At 39.7% G+C, this 16310-nt stretch overlaps 1 protein-coding gene across 1 annotated transcript in view; it reads left to right on the top strand.

Annotated features, from left to right (window-relative positions):
* Positions 1-16310, top strand: part of LOC114701477 (limbic system associated membrane protein) — a 2116569-nt gene that overhangs the window by 1620820 nt on the left and 479439 nt on the right. The gene's annotated exons all lie outside the window — the stretch shown is intronic.

Here is a 16310-nt window from a genome sequence, read left to right as displayed (position 1 = left end):
TGTGCTGGGGGTTTAGATTTTATTGTTGTTGTTATGGTGGTACTTTTACAGTGAACTGGGGAGTTGTTGTAGGATTTACACAGTGACAAATTCTGGTGATCTTCCTGGAAGAATAAAAATGTCTTTAACTTGGAATTCTCCACAATGCTGTCTAAAGAATCGTCTGCAAAGATGCAACCTCCATAGATACTTATGGGTTTATTAAAAATTCTTATTTCTGGTTATGCTTGACAGTTGAAGAACTCTCTAGACAGTTCCTGGTTCAGTCAAAGAAAACACTACATCTCAGATTTGCATGTGTAGAGGGTGGAGTTTGCAGGATACTTTTTATGTAAATGAGAGCTTTCCAGGTAACTTAAAATTGATGAGATGTACAACTTTCTCTTGTCTGCTACATTGTGGAGGAGATGATTCTTTACATTTGAGATTCCATAGCCTCACAGGAAGTGAGGTGACACAGCAAGTGTGACCTGCTCATTTTTGGCCCTCTGTAAATGGTTCTTCCTTTTATACCTTGGACACAATGATAACATGCATGGTCAGACGTATTGTGTTCAGTAACCTGACCAGCTGAGTTCCTTCTGCATACAAGGCCATAGGTCTGAGAGTTCAGTAGGAATGGAAGCTTTAAACTACGCTGCACATTCAAGTGACATCCATGTTTATTTAAGCAAGTATACATGTAAGTGTCCTCAGGTGCTACTCTAATGACATGAATAATACTGTGGCCTAGAAGAGCATGGGTCTGAAACTTTAGGAGTACAGTACATTTCTTTCCATGTTGTTTCATATATGTACCAAAGTATATTAAAAATACCTTATTTGGGGGATTTAGCAGGCCATTCCATAATATCCTTGTGATATCCTCCCAAACCCTGATATAATTAGGAAATAAGATGCAGTAGCTAGTTCTGTCCTTTGACATGGAGAAGTGGTTATTTCTTTATGACTGATAGAGAAGAAACTGCAGGATTGTGGCTAATAGACATGCTAGAACTTTCTGTGTGTTCCCTACCTCTAATCAGCTTCTGTCATCACTAGTGTCTAAATTTTGAGACTGGTCCCATTTTAGATTAGCAGGATGGCTGTGCTCACCTACAATTGTAGGTTGATGCTTTTCAAGATGGGAACAAATACATAGACTATCTTAATTCCCTTCAATGGGGAGAAATCTATTTGCAAATATCACCTGTTGTTAAAATAACCATCACAGAGTCAGACCATCAGGGCATTACTCCACTGTCAGTTCTTCCAGGTAGAGAAGGGAAGGCAGTGAGTGGACACTCCCCCTCACTTCACTTCTATTCAGTAATAAATCCCCTCAGTGTTAGCTAGATGTATGACTCTCAGAGAGGGACAGATAACAAATGCCAATTCTGGTCAACTTTTCTTTTTCCATCAACTATAAAGACTTGATTTCATGCCATATATATAAGTAGGCTTCGTGATATACATAAGAAGGTTAGTAGGCCACTTGCACTTGTGATAGTCAGGTCTGTCCTCCTACCATGTGGATTCAGGGATCTAATTCAGGTCATCAGAGTTGGTGGCTAGGTCTTTTCCCTGCTAAGCAGTTTCATTGGCCCTCATGTCCTGTTTTATTATTCTCACTATTGTAGCAGTCTATCACCTGCTTTTTTTTTTGCCATAAAGGTCATCCTTAAAGCCCTAGGAGCAGGAGACAAAGCTGGTCCTATTAGTTTATTATTTTCTGTCCCCTTGCCAATGACTTTGCATGGTGCCTTGGGAGAAGACTACAAGAAGACCTATGCAAATGTAATAACCTCTGACATGGTCTGAAATCAGTATAAATGCTGCAAGCTGCTCTGGCCACAAATTGAAGTTTTACATGCCCCCCAAGACCCTCCTTCCCTGTTTCCCCATCATTACAGACTCGAAAGTCAAGCACAGGTTGGCTATGTCATTTGATATTAATGGGGAATGGCTGCCCCTATAATATCTCACATCAGATATTATCCACAGGAACATATAAATTAACCTTTGATTCATAACATTTCTTAATATTTAAATTTAAATGGCAATCTAAGCTTATAACATTGTGTGTTACTTTTAATACCTTGAAGCACAATAGGAAACACTGATTACTATAATGCTGAAATCTGTATGAATAGCATTTAAAACCACCGCCGCTATGGTAACCAAGAAAAAAAAAATCCTTATTCTTTATTATCAGAGTCTGTTAAAGAATTTCTCCTTACCACAGATTGATTTTCATATGCTTTTTATTCATTTCCTATAAAACGACTTTTCAGAAATAGAAGTGATTATTTCTTGGCGTCTCCTTTCTGAATCCTAGGATATTCAAATGCTTTAGTAAACTGTAGTAAGACTCGACAATCAACATTTGAAATAATTATAGTAAAAATCATGATCCAAAATTACATGGAATGATGTTATTCCCTGAACAAGTGATTTTGTGAAATTCAACCAGTAGTAGTTAGCATTCTTTATATGAATGGCCCATATGAATTGTGTAGGTTAATAACAGCCAGTGTTCAAATTCTGGTGGCTGCACCCCAACTCTCAACTTGGGTCTTGATTCTCATATTTTGTTAGGTGTGCTTGTAAGAGGTATAGATTCAAACAATGATCATGTTTTTTTTTTTCATTCTGTCATGTATTCAATCATTTACTAATTCATTCAGTTCTTCACTCATGAAGTTACTAAGCTAAATATTCTGAGGGCATTTAGCTCAAAACTTATGTGTGTCTCCTAGTGTGTATATGTGTGTATTTAAAATAACATATGCACATAACTGAAAATATTATGGACCATTACCTTCCTTACTCACTCTAACAATCTCACTTCACTTTCAACAATTTGTATTAATTATTATTCAAATTAGCCCAGTATATCCCACTATAATGACTCTATAGACATGAATGGATTTACAAACTTTAGAAATGTTATCTATTGATATTCTAACATAATGGATAACAATTCAGATGGCCACCTATTTTTCTCAGCCCAACATAATATAAATCTCTTTTCAATTTTCTTGCTAGTCGATTCTGCATCAATACAATCAAATACTTGTAGACAAATTTAAAGCACATATTTTATTATTATTTTCTTTATTATCATTATTATTTGTCTGTATGTAAGTGTGGAAGAGAGAGAGAGAGAGATGCCAGACTGAAGTGTGTGTGTGTGTGTGTGTGTGTGTGTGTGTGTGTGTGTGTGTGTGTGCTGGGGTAAGAAAATGGTAGTTAGAGGACATCTGAGAATCAGTTCCCTCATTCGTTCACAAATTCTAGAGATAGAACCCAGGTCTTCAGGGTTGTCCCTTGTCTCTCTGAGCTATGTTGCTGGACTGGTTGTATTTTGTAGTTGTTCCATGAACCATAAACATTATTTTTAAACTATATCTTCTAAATTAAAACCCTTGAATTTTTCTCTCTGTCTAGCTTGTTTCTCACCTTAAAGTGTCGTTATCCTAGTAGAGCCCATCACATTTGTAAAGGGCTCAGATTGGAACATTATCTTCATGATTACTGATAACCCTCATTACAAGAAAAAATGAAGGAGCACTCATATATAGCTATTAACTACATCTTTCAACTAGTTTCCTGACATGGCTACTGTCTGAAGACAGTGTGCAGTACTTTGGAAGAAGAAATACCCTGGCAGCAGACCCAGTAACAGTAGACAACCAAAGAAGGTGTTGTGGCTTCATGAAAAATAAGACAGAGGTAGAAACGCATGCTCTGTGAAGGAAATGATAATGAGCTTATGAGAGTGATAATACTGTAAGGGAGGACTTCAATGGTGATATTCATTCATGACACAGAAGGAGAAATAAAGACGATATGTTTCCTTTGTTAAGATGGGCACAAGAGACTGCAGGAAGTCAACCTCCCATAGGACCAGACTTAGAAAGCCTGGTGTGATAGCCTTGGCTTGTGGCACATTAATATCACTCTGCTCTGTCCTTAGGTTCACTATTTTCAGGGCAGCAGAGAGGCTACATCATTTTCCATGGACAATGAAAGTGTGGAGCAAGATCATCTGTGGATTCATGATATCATGTTCAGCATTATACTATGGGGCCAAAACCAAGAAAGTTAAGATTTAGGAACAAAATCTTACATTTGTAAAAACTGCTACAGATTCTAAGCTCCAATGATCATTTGTGCACAACGTGCCCCCGCCCCTGTCCCCCAGGTAGGTATCACAGTCGGCAGGAAAATGAACCAACCATGAGGAGGTGAGAATGAAAACTCTGCACATCTATACTTGGTTAGAATCAACACTTCTAAGTCTGATGCTGTGGATTAATTTTCTCCCACATTTAAACATAGTAGAACTTTGAAAAAGTGTTCCCATGTGACAATTATCACAACAAAGCTTTGAAGCTCCCTAGCAAGGTAGCAAAACACCTGTGGCAGTGGTGATACTTTATTTGTGCCGGAATGTGATTTGTGTATGTTAATAAAGTTTGCCTGGAGATCAGAGGCAGAGGTCATAGCAAAGCCATAAACAGAAGTCAGGAAGTGTTAGCCTGTTAGCCCATGCCCTTAATCTGATCACATGGCAGGCAGAGTCTCTGTGTGGTCAAGGACCCAGCCAAGTGTGGTGATCCATGCCTTTAATCCCAGTACCAACCATAGAGACCCAGAGGTCTGTATAGACATGCAGTGACAAGGAAGTGATATGGCTGGACTTATAGCCAATGAGAAGACAGAACAGGAAGGCAATAAAAGCACAGTTTAGGCAGTAGGAAGGGCTCTCTCTCTCTCTGGGAAAGCTATGACTTGTTGGTAAGTTAAGGTTAGTCATGGCTATTCACTATTTCTTTGATCTATTCAGCTATTACCCCTGTATTTGGCTCTGTGTTTCTTATTTAATAAGACTGTTTAGAATTTTCTCTACATGTGACCTTTAGGATAACAATGAGATCCATTGACTGATAACATGCTCAGGACAAGGGCCCAAAGAGGAGGGACTTGTAATAAGCATAAGGATAGACTCTATTGGTAGAGAATGCAAAATACATAGGACCTCTTTCATAAGGAAGGGTTCTATTCACTGAGAGACAAAGCTCAGGATTAGGGCCTAAACAATGCTTAGGGTACTGGGGGGTATCAGGTGGAGGCTGGTTCCTAATAGTACATCAAAGGTTCACCAGGTCATCTGACCATATCACTCTAGTATTCCAGGTCATAGGGCACCACTCATTTCCTTCTGTTGAGGAAAATGAGCCCACATGATTAACAATCCTGGTTTCTTCAGTGCGCACTTGGAGCTGTGTCCTGTTGATAGCTTTGAACAACTCGAAAAGCACAGTTCCTCAAGAGCTTATGCTTAAACAGTAGCAGGTCTGAGTTGAGGGATGTGACTTATTTTTCTCTAGTGGGGATTGTTTACCTTGCTTTCTGAGGTAGGGCATAGTCATGTACACCACAACTTTACCTGTACTGGTGATCTATTTATACTGTGTGAACACAGGTTGTGGCCTGTAGTCACCATTTGAAGAGTTGTGGTTAACATCACCTTATTTTCCTTTTCATAGGCTGCTGTTGCATAGTGAGATCCAGGATTAAAGATGAGTTGCCTTGATGCACTGACTATTAATATCTTGAGGAGATTAGGAGCTTTTGTCAGTGTGATATTATTTCCTACTTATATTTAATTATAAAGTGTACATTCCATCTAAACTGAAGAAACGAAATAAGTAAAGTAAGTAGGGGAGATTATCAAAGATAAATTTTAAATTAACTCTCTGCTCCACAGGTCAGGAGAGAAAAATACATTCTCTTGTACATCTTTTGTGAGTTGTGTCACTTTACAAGGATGATACTTCCAGAAATGGCAGTTTTAAAATGCTGAGTCTCTCCAGGAATATATTTATCCATTTAAGAAAATAAATGACTGGAGTCCCCATTACCGGATTCACTTTGAAAATGACTGCTGAGTGGTGAACTTGAAACTTTTAAACTTGGAAGGATGAGAAAGAGAATAGGAAGGATGATAATGAGCCCAAGTCCAAAGTTGTTGCCTGGCAGATGTTGTGTAACAATTTGTCCTCTACCAGGAGCTCGCAGGTGTGAGTCAAGGACTACTTTCTGAGAGACGCTAGATTCTGGCAACTTCTGAAGAGAAGTCTGTAAATCAGTGTGTTGAGATCACAGACACACAGCTCTGCCCATTGTTTCCCAGATCTCAAAGTCTGCCGAAAACCATGATGGGTGTAGGAGGTCACAGGCTTGCGTTAGAAACTCTAAAGGCATCAAGGTAATCAGAAAGAAGCCATTACATTTTTGAAGTAAGCCTTTGGTTAGATACCTAACTTCTGGGTCTAAGGTAGGTCATTTCTCAACCTAATTCCAGTGGTAGCAAACTGGTTGAAGCCAACTCAAAGGTAAAAGGTGCCATCTATGATGGCTTCACATCATGACAAATTGAACTTGCTCTAGATGTATGTATATGTGTATAGATAGATAGAAAGAAAGAAAGAAAGATAGATAGATAGATAGATAGATAGAAAGATAGATAGATAGATAGATGATAGATAGATAGATAGATAGATAGATAGATAGATAGATAGATAGAAAGATAGAAAGATAGACAGACAGATAGTTTTTCAGATGAAGATTTTGAAACCCAAAGAGGCTAAGTGTAGCTAGAGTTTTCCTGCCTTGCCCACAGTCAGGACAAATCTTTGTCACCTGCCAGTCCCACAGCCACTCAGACCCAACCAAGTAAACACAGAGACTTATATTGCTTACAAACTGTATGGCCGTGGCAGGCTTCTTGCTAACTGTTCTTTTATCTTAAATTAACCCATTTTTATAAATCTATATCTTGCCACATGGCTGGTGGCTTACCGGCATCTTTACATGCTGCTGGTCATGGCGGTGGCTGCAGTGTCTCTCTGCCTCAGCCTTCCGCTTCCCAGAATTCTCCTCTCTCCTTGTCCCACCTACTTCCTGCCTAGCCACTGGCCAATCAGTGTTTTATTTATTGACCAATCAGAGCAATTTGACATACAGACCATCCCACAGCACTTCCCCTTTTCTTTTTTTAAAAAGGAAGGTTTTAACTTTTACACATCTCCAAAGCCAGCTTGGTATATTTGGGAATTTGGGCGTAGCTTCTCTTACTACTTCCTGCTGGAGGGGGGCGCTGTATCCTATGGGGACACAAAGAAAATTTAAGGATCATGGAGTAGTCCGCGAGGCTGTATCATCTGAGCCAGTTGCCTTAAAACGATTCTGGATGTTGGATCATCTGGGCCATGGTGTCATCGGAGACCTTTCAGGTGGTCTTGGCTGGTCAAACCTGATGTATCTTAATCTGGAACAAATCCATAGCCTCTGGCTTTCTGTAGAAACAAAAGCAGAGCCTCTTTTCCAAAGCAACATATCCTTATATCCAAATTTTGAAGTCAAGGTACCTTTAAAATACACATTTTGGCATAACTCAACAACTTTTGCAATCAAATGTTTTTCTTTAGTTACAAATATCAAAGAGAACATAATCCAGATTCTCTGTGTGGTAACCATCTTTATGTGGCTTATTTTTTTATATTACCTTGAGCCTATTGCTTTAAACTGCAGCCTTTTAAGACTGAAATGGCGCTGTGGCTGCTGGCTCCACCCACTTCAGCTTCCCAACATGGCAGTGGTACGTTTTCCGCCAGCTCTGGGAGCCATCGTGGGTCTATGCTTTTATCCAAGCAGCGTGTAGCCCAGAAACCTCTTTTTTTGTTTTGTACTAGCAAAGGCTAAATTCACCATGAAGCTTAATGTGCCACTTGCAGGAGCCTCATTCCCGCCATACTGCAGGTCAAGCACACATGCCAGGAACCCGCCAGTAGCTCAAACCGGCATGCTGCCGCTCATTTGAGAGAGACAATTAGGAAGCTGTTTTTAGTTCCGTTTTAGAATCTTTTCTCAGGTTTTAGGTGGAAACTCTTGCCAACACGTTTAGATAGATAGATAGATAGATAGATAGATAGATAGATAGATAGATGATAGATAGATAGATAGATAGATAGATAGATAGATAGATAGATAGATAGAAAGATAGACAGACAGATAGTTTTTCAGATGAAGATTTTGAAACCCAAAGAGGCTAAGTTTCATGCTCAAGGTCAGTTTGTATATAGCATATCTGAAATCTAGTCTGGTGAGTACTCTTGATCAAATTTAATATAGTCTGCAAACATGAACAAACCATATGGCAGAATAGTCAAAAACCGAGTTTTGCCTTCAAAAATATAAAATGGTCACTGCTTTCTTTTCAATTCTATTTTTCAGTTCACTTCCTCCTATATACCAACAGTAATTAGCACAGATTCGTAATTTAGATTGTTTGTGCATAAGACTAAGTACGTATGGCTAAAGTAAAAAACTAAACATGAACACACTTAGCACTGAGACTGACCCAAAAAGAAATAAACACGAGGCTTTGAATGGTCTCCTTCTTGACCAGGGCTGAGTCTAACAGCTTCTTGTTGAACAGAAGGGCTCCATGAATATGAGAATAGTTCAGAGGAAGGATATGAGATGTCTTCCGTGAAATCTCAGAGTGTGAATGTGATCCCAAGAGCAAGATGAGACTTTTAAAGGAAGAAATGGCTAACCCTAAACACTGCTAATTAGACCAATGCAATAATACAAAATGTGGTCTACTACATCACAGAGAGTTTAGGAGCACAAAGAGCAGGCAGAAACGTATTCTATGTCCAGTTTATTTTGCATGATCATCAAGAAAATTGGAGGGAATTTTCCAATTTGTAGTGTATACTTACTCTTTATTGTAATATAATACTAAAAATTAATATCCCACCCATATCACTGCAGTAATAGCCAGTGGACAGAGCACATACAGTGTCTGTCATGAACTAAAATGACTTTACAATTCCTTCATATGACAGTCACTGTTTGAATAGATACCTTTTGACTAAAAGAGGAAGTTGTACTGCAAACCTAAAGAAGACTTTGTAGACAGTAAGATCAATTGATATAGAAAACTACATTAGATGGCAATCATTCATTTATTAATCAATAAAAGTGGGTACCCATTGTATCTATTCTAAGAACTATAAAAGGATAGGCTGTCAGATTACGGAAAGAGAATGAGAGAGACACACACACACAGAGACAGAGACATAAAGAGACAGATTTGAGGAGAGGAGAGGAGAGGAGAGGAGAGGAGAGGAGAGGAGAGGAGAGGAGAGGAGAGGAGAGGAGAGGAGAGGAGAGGAGAGGAGAGAAACTAGTTCATACAGCTGACCTTTATGTATTAGCTTGGGTTCATACTTAGCTTCTATCTAGTAGTTTCTTTACAACATATACTGAATCTCTTTTGTTAAATTAGCCTGAGTGATTTTCACTTCTTTTTAATGAATTGATAATTATGTTAAGTTCTTTTTAATACTATTATTTTTTAGTTTGATCACTTAAAATTTTAAGAAAGGAGATTTGACTTGGAGGCAATAAATCAAGATTTCTGTTAGAATGTGCCCTGGATGTGTACAAGATGATGTGTTTCATTTATAGGATTTTTATCATTGAGCCACATTGACTTGAACAGGATTTTTTTTTTTTGACCTAGACTTAGTAGTACAGTAAGTCAGGGGCAATCAATCGTGGCATTGAAAGGTCTTCATTTGGGTATGTTTCCCATAAATGCTACTGGATAATCTGTTTTCTTGAAAAATAATATCCATCTGAAACTAAACATAGAAGCGGTTATTTGGTTAACTAAGTTAAATGGGTTTTAGACAACAAGAACTGTGTCTTCCATGTTCCAGCAAGCTATATGAGTAGCTGGAAACAGATAATGAGTAGTAGTTTTCAAATATTTGACAATGAAAGCTCTTAGCCTCACTTTTGAGATGTTTATTCGTATCAAAAGGAGATAACAGGTTTGTGTTTTCTCCCTTTTCATAAAGTGGTGTGTTCATTTTTGTGTTAGACCTTCTCTTGCTGCTATTAGACACTACCAATGGTTTCTCTCCTAAAATCCTACCAGGCAGATAAATAACTCTTATGGTACTAGGTCTCCTGTTTCCATCTCTAAGGATACACTGTATTTTAAAATAAGTTGTTTCAAGAAGTTCTAATAAACCTCTGGGGACTTTAAGCTGGGAAAGCATAGATCTGGTTTTACTACCTGTAAAATGGTTTAATGTTCACAGAGAATTGCATTTCATTTTGTTTATTCTCAAGTGACTTGGCTCACTGTTTGGTTTTGTATTCTTGGTCTTGACAGGTTCAGACACTCAGACACTTAATGGAATGCCGCAGCTATTGTCCAAGGTCCTCTGGTGACCTACATTCTACTAGGTGGTTTGGGAGCAAAAGAAATTTCTCATTGCTTTATGCCAGGACAATGAATCCTGCTGTGTGGTAAACTCAAGAAATCACAGCAGCTTGGGGGAAAAAATTAGCAGCTTCATGTAAGAGAAGTTGACAACTGAAACTCATAGTTTTTAGGATTTTATCACAGGAAATGGGCTGTTGAGATCAGTATTATAGAGGGAAGTTCTCAGTTGGCCTCACAGAGATGCAATTGAAATTTAGAAATGTGATTGATCTTCTCCCTGTAAGTCCCCAGAGAAGAATCAGCACTGTCTATGTGAGAATGACCGCCTGAGACACCAACAAACATGCATAGCCACCTACTGCTTGTCATAGGCATGGTTGGAGGATGGTCACTGCCTACCAGGGAAGCTTACCATTTCTTCCAAAACTATTCTGTATTGTCTACTATGAATGATGCTTCCTTCTTTCTGTCCTTTCATTGAGAAATCTTTGCAGAGAGGAAAACAGAATAAGGAGAAGATATGAAAGAATAGGGCGTTTCCAGTGAGAGCATGTACCAGCTCCAACAAGGTTTCCTTTAATTTTTTCTTACCCCCTTCATTGCCCCTCTCTACTCAAAGTCAGCAAAGAAACCCCCAGGACCTCAGACTCTATTTCTGCTCCTTGAAATAAATGTATCTGCTCCTTGTACATAGCCATGGTATCCTACATGGTTTCTCTCTGTCTCCCTTCTAAGAAGGCATCAGTGTCTTTGCTCTCTTTCAAGGTCAAAATTATTAGCAAAGGAGAGGAAATATCACACTTCCTGGGTCTAAGCCGGCAGATTTGGTGTTACATAAAGTCTGAGGTTTTTGAAGTTTGCAAAGCCAGAGAAGGTGTCCATTGACATGTGTGGCTGACAGTAAACTAAGAACTCTGGAAGAGCCGACAGAGAAATCTGCATGGTGAGGATAGAGGCTGGAGCATGAAATGATCCGACTGGAGATGGGACATTGGGATAAGCTGCTGGTGAGATTGCTGTGGTCAGATAAATAGCCAGTGCTTTCATTTTCTATCCGTTTCATCTGATAGGGAAGGCACGCTCTAAAACGTATTCCTTATGCAACATTCATTTTTATTTCAGGTTTATTTTTATAGCAGATCTTGCTTTCAGTGTGCTTAATATTTTAGGTCTTTACCTTTTTGTCTCTGGAATGTGTGAAATCCATCAATTCAGAGAGCCAGCTAGAGAACACACACAAAGGAATAAACAGTTTACAACTAGCTGACCTTCCCTGACCCATAGAAACTCAGTTACTGTGAGAAGACCTGCTTATTATTATGTCCTGGGCCCACTGTGAGAGAGATTTGTGTGGATTATAAATTAAACCTGCCTACTGAGGAGTATATCTTCTTATATGATAGGGTTGGGGTATCAGAGCACGAGGTGAAAGGATCATAGAGGAGAGAGGATTGCTAAGCAGTACTGACTACACCTCCTAATGTGAACCATTCCAACCACCCTGTTATGTGCTGTGGTGGTTTGAAAAGGAATGGCCCCCATAGACTCAAGTGTGAATGTTTAGCCCATAGGGGGTAGCACTATTAGGGGATGTGGCCTTGTTGGAGGAGGTGTGGCCTTGTTGGAGGAGGTGTGGCCTTGTTGGAGGAGGTATGTCATTGTGAGGGTGGCCTTTGAGGTCTCATTTGCTCAAGTCTGGCCTGTGGGACACACAGCTTCCTTCTGTTGCCTGCTGATCAAGATGTAGAACTCTCACCAACTTCTCCAGCAACATGTTTGTATGCCACCATGTCCTGCCATGGCGGTAATGGACTAAACCTCTGAAACTGTAAGACAGACCTAATGAAATGTTTTTCTTTAAAAGAGTTGCCATGGTCATGGTGTCTCTTCATAGCAATAATAACCCTAACTAAGACATCTGGAAATGGGAATCTGTAACTCTCAGAGGGTGACACACACTTCCCTTTCTTTTTAAAGACAGTCATACACATATCCTAAGCAGTTACTTTTAAAGGAGACACATATATACAAATATTGAAAATTTATCCAGTACTTGGAGTGCCTATAACAAATGAAAAAAAAATGACTGACTGGAGTCTTCCCAGAAGAACAAAGATAGACCCAGATGAGGGAGTCACGGATGGGAGCAACTTATTAATAAACATTTTTAGCCTGACTACAGTTTTTGTTTTCTGTTTGTTTTTTCAATGTCAGTGGAAATACATGTGGTGCAGAGGTAGAGACCTCGGATCAAGCAAGCCTGTGGCTTTGGTGTTTCACATTAGGTGCCTGTGCTAATACAGTCTAGCTGGACACTAAACTTGACATCATATTTTTAATTCCAAATTTCTGTTTTTACATGGTACGGATGATTTATGTGGCTTTTGTTCTACATATGTTTAAAAATCACTAGTCTTAACAGAAAAATGTGTTACCAATTCCTCTGCTAATCAAGGTAAATGAGCCATAGTCTGATAGATGGAAACACAGACGGAAAATATGAAAGAAAAAAAAGAGAGAGAAAGGCTGGGGGGGATGATGAGTGAGAGGATGGCAAGTGATTAAAACCACAGAAGCCTCATCCGAGGACATGAGCCTGAAAGGGAACAGCATCGCTCTGAGTCTGAATTACTGTGAGCACTGGGCCTTTCCGTCATTTTTAATGGAATGTTATTAAAGACAAATCTGGAGTAGTCAACCCTTCAGTGCTTTCTCTTAATTTATTTATTTCTGCAGAAGGGAACCCTGTTAACCCCAGCAGATAATATATTCAACAGCTTGTATCCATGGCAAGGTTGTTTCCTAAAAATTTTATGGGATAAATTTAGTTCAACATTTGCACATATTTACACGTGAGGTCTCCATTTCAAGGTCCTTGGCTTAAGTAAGAAAGTCATTCCCAAGGCAGGATGTCTGCCAGGGCTGCAGAGTGTATTCTACATGCACCATAAAGCTCCTGTTTCCTAGGACATGGAAAGGACATTGCCTGGAATGCGGGTCTTCTCCTCTTGGAATTTCAGTTAGGTCAGGACTGCTGAGAACCACAGGGAGCTTTCGACAGCTACGCCCTCTGGGTCAAACCTCAGACCCCTGCTGGCTCCCCCACAGGCTTTGCCCTCTTTTGTGTAAACCCTAGAGATGAAGCCTGCTTTCCTTTCCTCTGTGAGAGTACTCTGTCTTTCTAGCCCTTTCCCCTAATGGAGCTACTCTGGGACGACACAGAACCTCCTTATTCTCCAAGTTCCTATATATAGACTCACACAAACGCACTGGCTTTCTTCTCTTTAAGGAGTATGCGGCCATCACTTGTGTTTGATGGGGTGGGTGAAAAGAAAGAGGTGGGTAATAATAATAGCCAGGTGTCACTGTCTGTTGCTATCTAAATACTTACTGTGCACTTGACCTGCTGCTAGATCCAGGAGATGCCATGTGCAGAAGCAAAGCTGCTCTTCTATATGCTAGTAAGAGAAAATCATAAATGTTTTTGTGAAGCTTTTTATATAAATTCAAAGAAGAAAATAGACTCAGTGTAAGGGCTTAAGGATAGGGTATGTTTTGCAATGTATATCGTACGGACACTTTAAAAATGTCACACATTTCCCAGGGAGCTATATGAGAGCAGAGTCCTGAGGAATTCAGACTGAGTCATGTAAAAGTCTGGGGGCAAGGATTCCAGGGAGAAGACACAGCAACTCCCAAGCTCCAACTCCATCACTCAGTGTGAGTTGCCAGAGAACTGAGGTGGAACTCCAGGGAAAGTCACTGCAAGAAAATGATGTGATCACGTTTGAAAAAGATCACATGATTCTCAGTGGCCATAAAGGCATTAGGGGAAGAAGTTCCCCAAACTACTCAGTCAGTTTAAGGCTGAGACAAATCCAAAACTCAAACTTCAAAGAGGCTCTACTTAGAACTGGAGAAGTTCAGTCTAAATTTAGCTGTCTTTATACCTTCTGATTTAGAAAGTAACTAGATTACTGGGTTGTCTACTAAGTGACATATTTTATGACAGCATAAGGAACAATTGGTTACTCACTTGATGTTGTTTATTATACTTTTAAAATTGCATTGTGCTTTCTTCAAATAGTACTGATAATCAGATGACTAGATGTTGACATAATAGTCATTTTTTTAAATTTAATTTAATTTTATTTTACAATACAATTCAGTTCTACATATCAGCCATGGATTCCCTTGTTCTCCCCACTCCCTCCCCCTTCCCCTTCCCCCAAGTCCACCTCCCATTCTCACCTCCTCCAGGGCAAAGCCTCCCCCAAGGACTGAGATCAACCTGGTAGACTCAGTCCAGGCAGGTCCAGTCCTCTCCTCCCAGGTCCAGCCAAGTGACCCTGCATAAGCCCCAGGTCTCAAACAGCCAACTAATGCAATGAGCACAGGACCCGGTCCCACTGCCTGGATGCCCCCCAAACAGATCAAGCCAATCAACTGTCTCACCTATTCAGAGGGCCTGATTCAGTTTGGGGCCCCTTAGCCATTGGTTCATAGTTCATGCGTTTCCATTCGTTTGGCTATTTGTCCCTGTGCTTTATCCAAACTTTGTCTTAACAATTCTCACTCATACAAACCCTCCTCTCTCTTGCCAATTGGACTCCCAGAGCTCCACCCAGGGCCTGGCCGTGAATCTCTGCATCCAGTTACCTCAGTCATTGGATGGGGTTTCTAGCATGAAAATTAGGGTGTTTGGCCATCCCATCACCAGAGTAGGTCAGCTGGGGCTGTCTCTCAACCATTGCCAGCAATCTATTGTGGGGGTATTTTGTGGATTTCTGTGGGCCTCTCTAGCACTTTGCTTCTTCCTATTCTCATGTGGTCTTCATTTAACATGGTCTTCTATTCCTTGTTCTTCCTCTCTGTTCTTGATCCAGCTGGGATTTCTTCTCCCCCAAGTCATTTTTACTATGTTAGTCCTGCCTATCCATGAGCATGGGAGATCTTTCCATTTTCTGACATCTTCTTCAGGTTCTTTTTTCAGGGACTTAAAGTTCTTGTCATATAGGTCCTTCACTTGCTTGGTTAGTGTTACCCCAAGGTATTTTATGTCATTTGTGCTATTGTAAAGGGTGATATATCTCTGATTTCCTTCTCAGCCTGTTTGTCAATTGTATATAGGAGGGCTAGAAACAAGTGGGTGTAGCCATCCTGATATCCAGCAAAATAGACTTCAAACTAAAATCAATCAAAAGAGATCAAGAAAGGCGTTACATACTCATCACAGGAGAAAGATCCACCAAGATGAAGTTTCAATTCTGAACATTTATGCCCCAAACACAAGGGCACCCACATATGTAAAAGAAACATTACTAAAGCTTAAACCACATATAAAACCCCACACATTAATAGTGGTAGACCTCAACACCCCACTTTCACCAAATCGAAACTTAACAGAGAAATGAAGGACTTAACTGATGTCATAACTCAAATAGACTTAATGGATATCTACAGAACATTCCATCCCAACAAAAAAGAATATACCTTCTTCTCAGCACCCCATGGAACCTTCTCTAAAATCGACCACATACTTGGCCACAAAGCAAACCTCAACAGATAGAAAACAATTGAAATAACCTCCTGTGATCTATCAGACCAGCATAGTTTAAAGTTAGATTTCAACAACAACAAAAACTATAGAAAACCTACAATCTCATGGAAACTGAATAATGCTCAACTGAATCACCAATGGGTTAAGGAAGAAATAAAGAAAGAAATTAAAGACTTCCTAGAGATCAACGAAAATGAAGACACCACATACCCAAACTTATGGGACACTATGAAAGCAGTGCTAAGAGGGAAATTCATAGCACTAAATGCCCATATAAAGAAGTTGGAGAAATCTCACACTAGTGACTTAACAGCACACCTGAAAGCTCTAGAACAAGAAGAAGCAAAGTTTCCCAGGAAGGATAGACGCCAGGATTTTATCAAAGTGGGAGCTGAAATCAATAAAATAGAAACAAAGAGAACAATACAAAAAGTTAATGAAACAAAGAGTTGG

This window comes from Peromyscus leucopus, chromosome 12 (assembly GCF_004664715.2).
Source record: "Peromyscus leucopus breed LL Stock chromosome 12, UCI_PerLeu_2.1, whole genome shotgun sequence".
Lineage (NCBI taxonomy): Eukaryota > Metazoa > Chordata > Mammalia > Rodentia > Cricetidae > Peromyscus > Peromyscus leucopus.
Note: the sequence above shows the minus strand (reverse complement) of the source record. Positions and strands in the feature narration are given on the sequence as shown.